Consider the following 15,094-nt stretch of genomic DNA (forward strand, 5'->3'; position numbering starts at 1 on the left):
TACCGTAGATTTTGCAGGGCCTGTAGATGAGGAGCAGTGAAGGGAAGGATCATCTCTATCATGAGCTAGTGTCAATAATCGTAAGATGCTCCATTTGAGACTCAGACTTTGTGGTGCCATTTAGTTGGGTGCGGTCGAAGGTGCAGATGCCAGAGAGAGACTCTAAAAGGAGATTTACTGAACTTGAAGACACAGATCAAGTCATGGTAACGGTGAGAGAAAAACTTAAGGGTGGAATTGTATTCATTTGGTGGACTTTGCTAGTTTTTATTTTCTCACTTACCCTAAGCCTGCCTTGATATTCAAAGGGTGGTCCTAGTAGTCATTTTAATAGCAAGCATGCTGGTGTGGCAGGAAAAGGGGTTAATCATCTGTTTAAATTTTACAGTCAAGAAACATTCAGCAACAAATTCCCAGAGCCAGATGGCTGGATCAAGGACAATGGGAGAAGAGGTTGCCTTCCTTAAAAGAGATCATTCAAATAATCCCTCAGCTTTCCCTCTTGCCTCTCACTTCTCCCAGGAAAAGTCCTGAGTGCTGATTGTAAAAGCGCCAGGAATGGAAGGGACAATCTTCGGCAAAGGGCCGTTGCTCCACAATTGCACAGTCACCTGATGGATGCAAGAGAATAGTCAGAATATTAACACTTCTCACTAATGTGGGCATGAAGTGATGTGCAACTCTCTATCCTACACACCAAACTCCCTACAATGTTCTCACCACGTTTCTCGAACTTCCTTTACAGTGAGGTGGGCACAATAACAAGGAAGCCTGAAGCACATTTTCACACATCTAAAAGCCATTAGCTAATCCTGGTTATGCTTGTGAGAAATATACAAAGTAAATTGCCTATTTGTAGGCTAAGACTTTTGAATGGCTTGAAGGCTGTGATTGTATCTCCACACCTAACTCAGCATTAATTTTCTTCTTTAAAAGCCTATCAGAAGTATCTGCGCTGTTGGGTTGTTCCCTAATAGCTAGAGTCCTGCTATATCTGTTTAAGAATTGTAAGAGCATCTGGAAACAGCATGCAAGACCCCCAAGGTACTGAGGCAAAAAGCCCCACCTACTATTGATTTGCCATCTCAGTTTGCATAAAACAGCCAGCTCAGCCATTGCTGGGGGGGGTCACAGAACTTCTTAGATCAGCCATTGCTGGGGGTCTCAGAATTTCTTAGATTAAGGCACGAAAATGCCCTTATGAGGTTATCTTTGAGTATTTGAAGAAAGCCAAAGTTATTAACAGCTTCTATGAATTTTTATCATTCAAATTCACTACACACTAATAGACTTAATTTTTAAATGCTTCTTCCTTAATCCCTGATGGATGGGGGAGAGGGTGAAAGGAATAAAAACAGCCCAAATCTTAAAAGCTGTTCATAGGCTCATAGAAAAAAATCAGTCTCTCTCTCCATATGTGTTATCATTGGCCTTGCTAGTGCTGCTGAAGGGTTTGCTGTGTTTCTATTAGGAATTTCAAAGATTTCTAAATTGATGTTAACCACTTGCCTTGAGCCAATATAGAATCTACAAGTTTGCTGCCAGCAATGAGAAGGCTCTTTAATGGTTATTTTAAAGCCACAGCCATGTTAAGAAAACCGGAGACTCTTGCTGTGCGCCTATCTTTTTGTGTCTTTAGTTCCAAATTATGGGTTGCTTCCTATATGTTTTCAAAACAGAATAAACCTTTCTTTAATAGCATTGCTTCCTCCTGAAAACTATTATTATAGTTAGAAACTGTTATTTAGTAACAATATGTGTTATTATTACAGGACAGGGTACAGTATAGCATTTCTAAGTATGGGCCTTGGAGTCAACTGGCTAGAGTTGGGATCTTGGTTTCATCACCTGTGAGTCTAAGGCAGTTGGATTAAGACCTTGAAATGTCCTAAGCATTGAAATATTTGGTGCCTCTCCCCACATGTAATTCAAAATACAGTAACACTGAACCATAAAATAAGTGTAAGAATTTCTAAGAGGTTTTATTTTTCTCCTCTGATGACTTCTGTAATGCTTTCAAAATATATTAGATTCTTTCTTTGCAAATTCTCATTTTGTACTTTCTCTGTTTTGTTGTTCTTTAAGAAGATGTTCATTCTTCTCCTTGAGCCTGTTTCCTAGTCTGGATAACCAGGGTAATGATAATACCTGGTAAATGTGAAGATTAAGTGAGTTAGCTACATGTATAATGCTGGGCCAATTAAATCAATCCTCAATAAATGTTAGCTGTGAGATTTACCAAACATTTGGCTAGCATTTTAAATTAGGACATATTTTTAAATACAGATTTCTTCATTTTGATGGTAAAATACCCTATAAATACCCTATAAATTGGATAGAGTAGATGCTTTTTATTCTCCATTTCAAATAAAAACAGAGACCCAAGGAGGTGCTATGCCCTTCCTAAGGTCACACAGCAAGTAAAGGAAGAACTAGGACCAGATTTTTCTGTCTCCAATTGGGCACAATTTTCACTATTGCTCCCCCGGAGAATTGGGGGATGTTCTGAAAAATACATAGCTAGAAATGAGCATTTTTTCTTCTTGTGCCATCTTAGATTTATTTCTTTCTTTAAAGAAGTGTCATATCTCAAAGGTCACTTCCAATGATCACACAAAAGTGGTTATTGTGAGATGTGGAGTTCAAAATTCTCATTTAAAAGTTTTATTGGCACCAGTGACCCCAAGCTGTCCTCCTTACAACAATGGCAATGTGCTCCCATGAAGCAGTTAAAAGAATACTGAGTATTTAAAGGAGCTATCCCCTTACCTTGCTGCCTCGATTAAAAAGTTGTGTGATATACTAGATTGAGTTTTATGTTCCACTCTGCCAAGACTTCCTAGGAGCAGCTCACTTTTTGAGTCTTGGATACCTTATTTTCTCTCCTGTCTGCTTCCCTTTGCTATTAAAAGGATCAATTTAACTATTAATAATTTAAAATATCATGAGAATAATCTGGCAATGTTTATTTTAAATCATAAGATCAAAATGCCCGGTGTCTGGCCATGAAATAACCAAGCCATCAACCTGGCGAGGCAGTCTTGACACAGTTTCTACAAAAATGTGTCGTCTTGTTTTCTAAAGTCATTCTAGTCGATAACAGTAGGTTTAGAAATCATCAAGGGTTTAGTCTCACTACTCACTTATTACTAATGTTTAAACAGTAAAGACATACAGAGTAGCTCCTATGGAAGATTTATGTAAGTTATCTCACTTGGAGACCATGCTCTCGGGGAATTGTTCCTGCCTACCAGGTCTGAATGAGTCAGCTGTGCACCAGGATGAATGGGTCATGTCCACAATCTTCTCATGGGCATTTATGGGGCTCTACTGAAACATCCCACCGTGAAATATTTAGAACCCAGCTGGGCACAGGGCATGTAGCATTGGCTCTTTGTGAATCAGGGAGGATACAGAATGAAAATAGTTCTATAGCAATCCGAATCTTATATCACTAAATTCTGGGAGATAGAACTCAAAAGCAACTTCTTTCTTTGAACCTCAAAATAGAAAACCTAAGAAACAGCAGAGTGAAATAAAAGAAGAATCAGCCCGGAGCTATCATCCAGGCACTGACAAATGTCCCTTATAAAGTCTCTGATTGTTGTCCCTATACAATGCGGTGGTAGGAACAAGGGAGGGGAGGTGAAAGGTGACTTGAGTATGAGGAATTAATTTTAGCCACAGCTCTAGGCCCCCTGGAAGGCTGAGCTGACTGGGATTGTTCAATATCTTCTCTCTGCTGTGAGTGGGTGGCCGGTGGTACTGTCACTGCTGTAAGACCCCTGAGCATGGTCCAGTAAAGGCTTTTCCGGTCCTATCTAGGTTTCCTGGGAAATGCAGACTGATATGCAGCTTCAATCTTTGCATGCCAGGGGGTGCTGAGGAGAGCAGGGTCTCAAGTAGCTTTTTTCTTGATATTGCATACCAACTCAGTTGAAGTGCTCTTCGCAGAATTCCTCTTCTTCAGTCTTTAAAATGCACACGAATGACTATGTTTAAATCCTATTTGACCACCCAACTTAGAACATGAAAAAGAGGTAAAAGTCGCTCCCTTTCAAGGATGCTACATTAGAAAACTCTCTTTATATTTGAGTTTGTCAAATTTCACAGAACCTTGTTTTTATAGGGATTGAAAGAGAAAACATTATAGTACTTACTGATGATCAAAATACCTTCATATACATTATTACATTTGAGACTCACTCCATCCTGTGAAGGACAGGGTTTGGTATTATTACTCCTGCCATACCCATTGTAAGATTACATTATTAAGGCTCTGAAAGACTAAATAAATTTCCCAGTGTCACACAGCTTAAGGAGCAGAGTCAACCCTTTTCTATCCTGATCCTCAGACTGCACAACTTCAAACTTTCTGCTCACTTTCGTATTGCTCAGAGCCATGATTTTATTAATAATGACAGTATTTCTTCTTGTAAAAACATACTCTCAAATGGAAATCTCTGCCTGGAGTAGTCTAGTTAGTAAGGTCTTTCAACCTATTGACATTTGAGACTGGACACATCTTTGCTGTTGGTGTGTAAGGGATGGGGAGGGGTACTGTTTTGCACATTGTAGGATGTTTAGCAGCATCCATGACTTTTACCCCCCTGGATGCCACTCTCATGTTTCCACAAGTGCCAAATACCCTCTGGGCACCAAAATCACCCCCATTTCAGAGCCGCTGACTTAGAGAAAGTTTGCAATATATTTTGTTGTAAATGCTCATCATGTTTTTGTAATTTAGACAGTATACATGGGTATAAGAAAGATTTTTTTTTTTTTTTTGGTCCACATCTCATCCTAAATTATTGAGACTTTAAAGGATTAAAAACAAGTCTATGTACTTGACATGGTGCTGAAATTTCTCAGGCCTTGGGTTTTCATTAATTCCTAGCCAGGATGTTTTCTTTTCTTTTCTTTATGTCTTTGCCTGCAAACATTTGAGGCCTTGCCAGATTTGAAGCATGCATTAAAACAAGCCCCATCTACCTGCTCATTCATCCATTCAGGACTAGCGTTGCTTTCAGTTCAACAGGGGGAAAAACAGGGAGAGCAGAGTCCTGCAGAGGGAATAAGAAGTATAAATACAATCAAGAGGGAAAGCCGTATTTGAACAAGGTTTCAGGACTACAGAGATATAAGGGAAACTAGAGAAAGCCTCACTTAATGAATGTGTTTGAACACTGTGAGGAACATTTTAAAACCATCTTATAAATAAGTTGCTCCAACATTCAGTCACAAAATGTATCAATTAATCACTCAAACTAGTGTATCCTGAATATTCGCACTGCTAAATAGTCATCCTTTCCAATTTGTCAGAAATGAATTAGGATTCACATTTCAATAGAAAGTTTGTGACTTTCTATTTCCAAGGGAATTTCCACATTATGCAGTTTGTCTTTGGTTAACAAAAATGTTTTAAAAGAATGTTTTCAATAGGTACTTATATATACATATTTATGTAAAGTAATGGTCTGCAACCTGGCTGAAATTGAGAATCCCCCGGGAAGTTTAAGAAATTGTCAGTGCTTGGGCACTGGTCTCAGGCCATCTAATTTAACTGCTCTGGAGTGTGGTCCATGGATCAGCAGCATCAGCTTCCCCTGGGAGCTTGTTAAAAATGCACACTCTCAGGAGCCACCCCATACCTGCAAAATCAGAATCTGCATTTTAACAAGATCCCCAAGTGCTATGGGTACATTGTAAATTGAGAAACATTGGTCCAGGCATTGTTTTTTTGTTTTTTGTTTTTCTAACAAAATCTCCTAAGGTGGTTCTCTATGTAGCTAAGTTTGACATTCACTGATATGTAGAAGCTAAAAAATATGCCTTTTTTTCTTCTTTCAGACTGACTAGCGGTACTATTCAATATGGTAGCCACTAACCATAGGTTGCTATTGAGCTGTGTGGCTGGTATGATGGAGATTCTGAAATTTTTGTTTTATTATGTAATTATGTCCTAGGCACTGAAGGCTTTACATACATTTCTCATTCAATCCTCACTCCAATGCTATGAGGCTGTAAGTTAGAGGCTAGTATTAGCCAGTGCAGGGTTACAATGTACCATCATCTTTTATTTCCTTTTATGTGTTTTCTATCATGCAAATGATGGGCATTTACCTTCATGTACCTTCTGAACTCATCTAATCAGTTTTGATATTATACAATCACAGCGATAACAACTCTACGCTATCCAAGCAGCTTTTGGAGAGGCATTAGAGGGTGATGATGAAGCATAAGAGTTTTGGAGTCAGACTTTCTGGGTGTAACCAAGGGCCCCTGGCCCTATCACTTGCCAGCTCACCCACAACCTTGAGAAGGTTCCCATTGTCGAGAAGTTTCTCTATGCTTTGATCTCCATGATCACATATATGCATTTTCTCCCATTAAAACCAAGTGAATGCTCAGATTGACATTACTATAGGACACTTCACAAAAAAAAGAAAGTACTGGCTAGAGGTGTGTTTCCTAAACACACATGACAAACTACCCTTTCTTAAGCTATGTTTGTATGCTCTGACAGCATGGCTATGGTGCAAATCTGTCAACAAGCTTGACCCTAAGAAGCCTGTTACACAACCTATAAAATGGGGATTGTGTTCATTGTTCTATCTTGGAAAGTGGAAAGTTCTTTGAATACCTTAAAGCATTGCATGAATAATAATTGTAGCTGCAGGTGTTTTGTCTGGATTATCTACCACCTGTATACATTTTAGGACCATTTTTTTTTTTAATCTATCTTGAGAAGACTTTCTACACCAAAGTTTACTTACGAAAGGTGAGAATAGGGGACTAAGAGATTTTGCATCTTGCTTTCTTATCCTTCTTTCTTATCCTTCATGGAGAATTCCACAATAGTAGAAATGGTTCCAAAGTGAGGGACATGTGCACTGAATAAACACTCTGTCCCAGAGGTGTAGAAAGTGGCACATTGTGCCGTTCACCATCTCTCAGCCAAACTCACCCCAGTGGTGATGGCTGCCATTTGCCGAACATTTATGACATACTCCCCACTTCATGGGCAGTATCCTACTGAGTCTTGAAACCACCCATTAGGACAGTGTTGGTCTCATTCCCATTTTTTAAGATTAGGAACAGTCTATGGGAGTGTAGCTTAGTTTGGGAAATGCTGGTATTCAACCCAGGACCATCTGCCTTAAGAGTCTTAACGTTTAATCACACTCTGCTCCTTCCTTAGATTCTCGTAAACACCCTGGAACAGTTGCATATCCTAGAAATTCTGGGTTTAACTCAAATCTTGACAATTTAGAATTTTTCTCTTAAGTTAAATTATAGAATTCTCCCCTCAAGTGAAATCTCTAATTTCTGCCCAGTCTAGAAGTCAGCATTTCCTTGGGCATCTATACACATTTGGCTTTATCTATATCATCGATGTGGCCTCTGGAAGCCTTGTCAGCCTCTTTCTTTTTGTGATCTTGTTTTACCTTCTAGCGCCATATCTATGCAAAAAAGAAAGAACTTTTAAATGAAGGTTTGTTTTGCCATTTAATAGTCTTGCTTGGGGAGTGAGAGAGTGGCAAGAAGGTGCTTAGTATTTTTTTTTCATTTAATTTTTGTTTTATCAAGGAACTCTCCTTTCTTCTCTGTGAATTCCCAGCCACAAGATAGATAGTCTTGTATCTTATAAGTTAAATACAATTACTGCTATCAAACCTAGATACTTTTTCTCTCTCCCATAAATGTCTCTAAGAAGCTGATAAGCATTTCAAGGCAAACTGAAGCTTGGACTAACGCTAAAATCAAACATAACCACCCAGCAGACAAAGAGACCAGATAGAAATATATAAAACATTTATATAAAACATTTGAGGTGGTGGGAACACATGGACACAGGGCACATAGACACTTGCCCCCAAAACATTAAGTTAATACATAGCTCAAGGTTATTTATGAAGGAATTAACATACACAAAGGAGCTTTTTATAATTGTGAGGATTTACATCAGATAATAACAAACTGAAGGTATTATTTATCTATAATTCACTTGTAAACAGGGCAATGCTTTTGGTCTACAGGTCTGTTGAGCAAAAGAATAATTTTGCTGAAACCTTCTGTAGGACTTTATAGGATGCACATTTGAGTCTGGGTCCTGGTTTACATTTTCCCCATTTTTAGTAGACTATCTTGGGATTTAAAGAAGAAGTTGGAATTTTAAAAATTAGAAAGCACATCATATTTTGCCATATGTTAAATATTATAAATATTATAATCTAGGGACTCAGTAAAATGCATAATTACAAATTTGAGGGTCACTTCTAGGTACGATTTAACTAGGATTGTAAGATGAAGAATTTCTTGATTTCCATCCATAATGAATCTATTTTTATTGAATAATATCCTTGAAATAATACTTTCAAGATTAGAAATACAGTGTCATCACACTTTATAGGATTTTTAAATTATACTTATTTGAAATAGTATGACATAAATAGAAACATTAATAACATCTCCCTCTATGTGAGGCATCAGTGACAACATCTATTCTTCTGAATTAAAACAATCATCAAATAGTGCATAATTTCAAAACTGGTTAGTGAATTACAAGTTTTGTTTTCCCTATTATCACATGGAAGCTCTAGTTTAAGTAGTTAATACAAATTCTGGCCTGCAGAAGTTGTCTTTAATTATGAAAACTTAGAATTATTATCCCAGCCATAAAATACAATTACCCTGTGATGTTTTTCCTCTTCCCCAGAGCTGGCTGAACACCAAGTGTCCTACCACCCGTGTAAGAGCATAGTTTAGTTTTATTTATAGGAAAAGTTTCCAAGTTCCAGTCTCTTCAATTTAAATTTTTCACAAGGTTGCAGAGCCTCTCTAGTTATTTAAAGTCTAAAGAGAACACTGAGCTTCTTTGAGAAAGGTAGTACATAAATATTCAATAATAATAATACATATTCACATACAGTATGTCATTTATACTTCTATAAAGCAGAGAAGGTAATGAAAGGTTCTCTATACTATAAATCACTCAATCGATTGTAATCATATTGCAGCTCATCTCAAAGAGATCAAGACCTTCCACTTCTCTAAAATCCCTGTCAATATCCCAGCAGGCTGAAGAAAGAGGAAAGGAGGTCAGAAGAGGAAGGAGGGAATGAGTCAAGGACAAAGAGGCACTTTTAGTCTTCAGTTCATGGAGTTAACATGAATTTGATTGGATTCCCAGTGAAATTTACAGTTTTCTCCATAAGATGCATTTCTTTTCCACATGGTACTTTTACAGCCTTTCAGTAAGTCCCTGATGCTCTGTGTTGGTCTTGATGGCATAGTTTACTAAGTGCCAAAGGTAGATATATAGTACTGCATAAGAAGACTTAGGGACTAAGTTTATAAGTAGCAAATGTCAATTCAACAGAAGTTAAATGCTGCAGTGTATATCAAACAATAGAAGTGAATTGACCATGGGCTAGCAAAAAAATTATATTGTACTTTCAAATGGCAGAAACACTGTGAAAGCCTTTTGACTAACTGCCGTTGCCTTTAACGTAGAAGTATTCCCCTATCCTCATCACCGGGGCAGCTCTGAGTGGAGCCACTTCTTTATGCATTTATTCATTCACCTTCATTCACTATTCAACAAATATTTGTTCCACATCTACTTTATATGTGAATTCATTCTAGGTTATGGGTATATGGTGAAAAATTAAACACAGCTCCTGAACTCAAGGATCCGCAAGTGTAGTTGAAGAGAAATACAAGTACCCAAGGAAGACATTTTAATACTTAAATTTTATTGAGCATTGATTAATTGCCAGGTAGGGTACTGGGTTCTTGCATTAAGTGTTCGCAGTAGCCCTAAGGGGTAGATATTACTGTTATCATCATTTCACAAATGAGAATCTGGAGCTTCTCCCAGGGTCAAGCTAGCACATGAATACGTGGATCTGAAGCCTGTATGTCTTGGAAGGCAAACCCAAAGCTCCCATACACTGCACTATCTTGAACCTACAATTCCACAAAGTGAAAGAAGGTGCTACTATTGAGGTGAGATCCAAGTTCAGTAGTGGGCACACATAAATGCCTGATGGAGCCTGAAGACCAGACAGGGGCTAGTGTGGAATATAATTTGGGATGTGACCTTGAATTATCTGGAACAATGCCAATAAGCTATGCTCCCCTATCTAGTGTGAAAGAGGTCATGACAATATATGCCTTTCACACTGAGGAAATTAATGGTCATGGAATTCTTTCTTTTACTTAAAATTTTTTTTATAGTTTTATTGAGGGATGATAGGCAAAAAAATCCTGCACATACTTAATATACATAATTTGATGAGTTTAGACATGTGTGTACACCTGTGATACCTTCAACACAGTCAGTAAAATAAAAACATTCATCATACCTTATTTTACTTAGTGTCATCTCCCCAGTGGCCCCAAGGCAGAAGTATTAATCTCCCTCATTTATAGATGAGTAAACCAAGGTTCAGGGAGGTTGAGCACATTTGCTGTGGTCACTGTCCACCAAGGATCAACTCTGAGATTCCACACAGATTTGTTTGACCTCATACCCTAATTGCCATGTTACCCATGCCACTTTTCCAGTGTCTTCCAGGAGCACTCCAGTTTGCATCATCTACAGAGCTCAAATTCACTTGGTTGACAGATATAAATTCACAGGCAAATGTACTATTATTTCCTACATCCCAGTGCATGCAGAACATTCTGTAATCCCATTATTAAACGTTTACTAGAAATGTGCTTCTGCCTGATGCACAATTGCCAGCCTCAATGTTTAATTAAACTAGATTTGTTTTCATTTTAATCACATTAGAGAAATGTGTTTTTCTCAGAGTTCAGTGGTGAAATCTTCATTCCAAATGCCTCCAAGTAACTGAAAACTGTATATCCCAGAGGAAGGGATAAGGGTATTACAACCTATCCTTGCATAAAATATTTTAGGGTAACAATATTAATTGATAACAGGTAAGACTGGGGTACACTATTTGTTTTTGAATCATCATAGCATCCTGGAAAAGGGTTCTATTATTATTACCATTTTAGAGATGAGGAAACTAAGTCTGAGTGGTTAAGTAACACACTCCAGTGTTGCACAACTAGTAGGTGGCAGAACCAACATTTGCATGCAGACAGGGAAATCCTGATACCTTTATTTAGATTAGGGATCACCAAACCTTCTCCCCCAAAGGCCAAATAGCAAGTAGCATAGGCTTTGGAAACCTATGTTATAAATATATTTAGATATTTAATAAACTTCAATATTTTATTAATATAAATATGATATGATTTGCATGATCTTTGTTGCAGTTATTCCACTATGCTGTTATAATGCAAAACCTACTATAGACAATACATAAATGAATAGGCACAGCTGTATTCTAATGAAACTTGCTTTACAAAAACAAGCTGTGATGAGCCACATTTGCCCATTAGGTGTAGTTGGGGGACCCCAGTTGAAATCACGGATAGTTGGAAGCCTACAGCTTCAAAAGTATTTGGAAGCCTACAGTTTTTACTAATCCATCAGCTTTATTTTTTGAATTGTCTTATCTGTTTGGAATAAAGAGAGCAAGAGAATCTCTAAGTGGATGAGTTAAATCCCTAGAGAGACAGAGAATAGTACTACCATGTAGGCTGACATAGACCTACTGGTGAGGTTAATTCAGGATAAAGAAAGAAAGAGATATAATACATAAGAGGGACAGGCACTCCATTTACCTGTAGTTAAAAATGACAACAAAACAGCTAAATACCATTTTTCTAATTCAACACCAAAGACACAGATTCCATTCTAGCTTCATTTATATTTTGCCATACCTTGCCTAGAGCAAGATTTGAAAATGACAAACAGAAAGCATTGTTTCTTTACTTCTGTTACTTCTATTTAGTAGCTGTGGAGATTTAAATATACCCCTCTCTCCTAAAAAAAATAGTGCATACTTTTCTTTTAAATTCGATAATTATGATTAGCCACCCTAGCGTAGTTCTCATAGCCCTTATGCATAAAGAAGCCAGTTGATGCCTAGCATTGGTCTTTTCTCCTACCCACTCCCTGATATGTCTGTCTTCTAAATCTGAGAGAGCATTCCCTTCATTATTTCAGCATTGGTTGTCCCTATCTTGCTGCTGAGAGCTTCCTGCTTGAGCTTCAATTCCATTTTCAAGCCATTGATCTGATGTTCTGAGGATGGACTAGCCCACTTGAGAGGTGGCTCAGTCCACTTCATGCTATTGAGTTTTAGAGATTTTAGAATTAGATCCTCTATTTATTAAAGCAGCAAGACCAGGCTATCAGTTGTTATAGATGTGCACATGCCTAAAAGCATGTAGTGTTTAAAATAAATTTTGACCTGTAGTCTCCTATTCCTCACCACCCCTGCTAAGCACCATTTTACTTTCTCTCTCTTTGTATTTCCTTCATTTTTTTTGTTTTGTTTTGTTTTTTGTTTTTTGGATTCCACATGTCATACATGTGAGATCGTGTAGTATTTTTTTTTTTCTGTACAAAGCTATAAAGGATGAATAAGTCTAGAGATCTAATGTACAGCACAAGGACTATATTTAATAATATTGTATTCGTATTACATGTTGATAATTTGCCAAGAGAGTAGATTTGAGGTATTCATACCACAAAGAAGAAAGAAAGGCAAGAGAGAGAAACGCTCACTATATGAGATGATGTGTATGTAACTTTGCTTGACTAGGGTCATTTCACTGTTTATATGTATATCAAGATTAAGTATACCAAAACAGCATATATACCTTAAATATATACATTTTTTTTAAAGCCAAACTAAGGCACACTGGGTTTTTATTTACAAAATAGGGAGCCCCTTCACAGTTTGCTGACCTCAATTTTGACTCCAATTAAGTTATCAAAGTTCTAACTACCAGAATAGAAAGCATATACTGCCAGATGTGGCCCTATAGTACAAGAAAAGTGGTCACAGTTTTCTTAATCCTCTTTTAAAAAGGAAAGAAACATAGTAGGGAATCAGTAAATATTAAACTGTACAACTTAGGTTTTGGGAGCTTTCTGACTTCAATGACTGCATATACACAACAAAAATATAAGTTGTTATACAGCATCCTTGACAAGCATTGACTATAAATAATTTACTTTTATAACAAAAGAAAAATATCATTTGCTACAAAACTTTTAAGCTTTTACTTTAGAAATGTTTCTTTATTGAAACAAATAAGATTTTATTGAAATATTTTTTATATTAGTAAGGTGACTATTGGTCTCAAAGGGTGGATTTCCAAGTACAATTAAACAAAATGATAAATGGGAGGAAGAAGATTTCAGTATCCCTGACAGAAAAATACATATAAGTCTAATATAGATATAAATGTAAAAAGTAAATCTAAAATCTTAGCCAAGGTTTAGAAATCTCATTACTTCATTTTTATACCTGTATAAAACTGTTGTGAGGTGCTGTTTCAAATAAAATAAAAATTTATGTAAGTAGAATACAAACTAAAATAGAACTAAAATGCCTTTAGGTTTACAAAATGAATAGCTGGATTATTTTACTGAATTTTTTCTGTGGTATGAGTGGCACCGTATCTCTAGAATCAGTAAAAATAAAGGCAATCCACAGAAAGAAAATATATTGTTCTCAGGGAGCAACTGAGCTCTCCTAGAGGAGGCAAACCAAGTGAAATCTAACAGTTTTGCTTCATTTTGTGACTTTCTCCCACTATGACCTCAGAATTTTGAGCTACAAGTAGGTCTATAAAGGGAATTTTGGAATACTCTTAATAGATCTGTTCTTGAAATAAGTCAACTAAACTGAGTGAGGTGCTTTGCCAACACATTAACTGAGAGTCCTGACCAACCCTGATCCCAGACCTTCACGGACAATTCTCTTGTTTTATTTCCATTTCCAGTGGTTGTATGTAATTCTTCTAAGAGACTTGTTCCAAGCCAACCTTCCTAGTGGTCTTGGTGAAATGAGATAGTGGTTGCAGATATCGTTGATGAACACATAGGCCAAAACATTATTGAACTATTCAGAAAGTAAATCTAGCTTATTCTTATTCTTATGCATAATTATGTAACTGTAGCTTTCTTTCAGGTTACAATGGCTTTAATTTTCTGATCAAATAAAACAATCAGTATAATTGTACTTTGTTCCTCCCTCTTCTGGCTTCCATTCTTTGATTTGTGCCACTCACCACTCTCATTCTTCCAACCTCCCTCTACTCCACTGGCCCCTGCAGCTACTTAGAATAAGAAAGCTGTTGATTAAAGAGACCAAGAGTTTGAGCAATTACTGTATACTTTCAAACCTCACTGCCATTTGAAAGTGAAGTCCCAACTGACATAGCCAAACTGTAAGGACAGAAGCAACTCTAGTACCTGCTTTCCTTTGTTTATAGCAACTGCTCAAATTCTCCTCTAAAAGTATTGCTATAAATCTCTGCGGTAGAAACTGAATAATAGGACTTGAACCATTATTCAATCAGACCAGGTTTAACTCCAGGTTAAGGAAAGAGGAGATCTACATATGTCTTTGCTATTCACCATGTTTAGTGTATATCCTCTATAATTCACAACCAAAAGTAAATCTTTGGACAGCATTCTTGGATTTGGGTTAGATGAAAAATTCCAATCCTTGTTCAGCAGTCTAAGCACTTGGGAGGATTCCAATGTGATTTTTTAAAGTCACCATCCCTGATAGTCAGAATTAAAAACATTAAACTAAGAAGGCTGCAGTCTTTCTTCTCACCTGTCCATCTCTTGTCCTAATTACACCTTATACTTACTAATGTTGTAAGTGCTTTTTGACAAGGCAGCAATGGTACATCAATAGCTACTGCATGAACTTGAGTAGGCAAATCAAGTCACTCAGAGGTCTTCTTTTAATCTCTTGGATCATTATTGCAAAGATAAAAGCAGGTTTCTGAAAGAGTGAAATTCAAAGGAACCTAGTAATTAGAATGGTGAAAATACTAGGTCACCTGGTCCATTTCCCTGCTTGGTTCAGACATTTCTATAGAATATGTACTAGTTTAATTTTATTCATCTAATTTAAAATGAGACACTTTATCTTTCTTCCACCAAGATAATAGGTCTGTCTGATTTCTCCTCTTTGGCTTA

General features: G+C 37.0%; 1 protein-coding gene across 6 annotated transcripts in view; it reads left to right on the plus strand.

Annotated features, from left to right (window-relative positions):
* The window catches only part of LOC105531714 (neurexin-3-beta), a 592,764-nt gene that overhangs the window by 396,725 nt on the left and 180,945 nt on the right, over positions 1-15,094 (plus strand). The gene's annotated exons all lie outside the window — the stretch shown is intronic.

Source organism: Mandrillus leucophaeus, unplaced genomic scaffold, assembly GCF_000951045.1.
Source record: "Mandrillus leucophaeus isolate KB7577 unplaced genomic scaffold, Mleu.le_1.0 Scaffold90, whole genome shotgun sequence".
Taxonomy (NCBI): Eukaryota; Metazoa; Chordata; class Mammalia; order Primates; family Cercopithecidae; genus Mandrillus; species Mandrillus leucophaeus.